Genomic DNA, 1,426 nt, shown 5'->3' with positions numbered 1-1,426 from the left:
TTAAGGCAACTAAATCATATTTACTACTGATAAATCAAAAGGAAATTTTCTAAATAGTCATTTTACTCTTTTTTGTCCTAAATAGTTTAAAGGACAAAAGACCCAAAACTATATCATTAATGGATGAAAACACTTATATTTTTATTTATAATTTTACTTAATTATTTATCAAATATAAAACAAACAAATATTAAAATTTTGAAAATAATAAAAAACAAATTGTTTTTTCTAGGAAATAACTTTTTAAAAAGAGTCTATAAATACTTTCTTGAACGTGTATGACATCTTTCTAAATTTGTAAACTTTTGTAAGAAAAATCTTCCTAAATGTGTAAACGTTTTTTTAGAATTCAGAATTGCCTTTATAAACATGTAACTGAACTTTCAGAATGTAAACTTGTATAACATTTGAGAAGGTATTCTAAATGTGTATGACATATTTTTAATGCATATTTTGAAAAACATTGCTGAATATATAACATTTTCTAATATTTATGAAGATTTATAAATATGTATAACGTCTTTATAAAATTTATATACCAAATTCATGGAAATCATCCTAAAATGTTAAGAAGATGTTATACATATTCAAAAAATATTATTAAATATTCATATAATTCAAATTAAGTAAGGTATTCATAAGTGTTAATTTCAAAAAGAAAAGTAAGGTATTTATATATGCATATTCATGAAGATTTTTTAAAATATACATTTTAAAAAATATTTCAAATACATATTTTTGGTAGAGGTGATGTGACTTTCGGCGGTCTAACCGGTATTCGAAAATGTGTTTCTCTCTGGAGAACTGCTCCATGAAGACGGCATATCTGGTGTTTTTCGGTGGTTCTTTTTCTCTCTCCTTACGAATTGGGTGGATCTTGACACAACCGACCCCCCACAAAAGGTACACGCTTTGGTGGTTTGTTTAGAATATGTCGCTAGATTTCCATTAGAGGACGTAAGAAAGGCCAATAGAAAATCACAAGTCATCCATAAGGACTGATGTTTGTCTCCGATGGAAAAGAAGCTCTTTGGTGTCAACAGATTTCCTCTTATGGAATGTTATTCTCTTTTAAGTTTGAATCTCTGACCATAATTGTCTTTTCCATCGTTTTGAATGGATAAAAATTACAGTTGAATTTTGGTGTCGAACCAACATTAGTGGCCGCGAGACGCTTTGTGGATGGCTGTGGTAACAGTGAGCGGAAACAGATTTTGTACATGATTAAACATCATGATTTTGTCAAGTTCCTAAAATTGAAACTGGTAATTTACTGGTGTTCACTGGAGGAGGATGATTACATCCTTGGCCTTATTTCCAATTACTTTTTCCTTGTTTTGCTTAGAATTGTGTGTTTGGTTATTGTTCCAAATTGCTTGTAATCTAGTTGTTTTTGGCCTGTCAGACATGTATTCTTCTGACGTTC

The 1,426-nt window shown here is 29.3% G+C and overlaps 1 long non-coding RNA gene across 1 annotated transcript; it reads left to right on the top strand.

Annotated features, from left to right (window-relative positions):
• Positions 1-742: 742 nt before the first annotated feature.
• On the top strand, positions 743-1,426 carry LOC130496524 (uncharacterized). The gene is made up of 2 exons (XR_008935681.1): positions 743-903; positions 1,134-1,426. It is a non-coding gene; the product is annotated as an uncharacterized LOC130496524 (long non-coding RNA).

Source organism: Raphanus sativus, chromosome 6, assembly GCF_000801105.2.
Source record: "Raphanus sativus cultivar WK10039 chromosome 6, ASM80110v3, whole genome shotgun sequence".
NCBI classification, from domain to species: Eukaryota; Viridiplantae; Streptophyta; class Magnoliopsida; order Brassicales; family Brassicaceae; genus Raphanus; species Raphanus sativus.
This window is presented reverse-complemented; position numbering and strand designations above follow the sequence as displayed.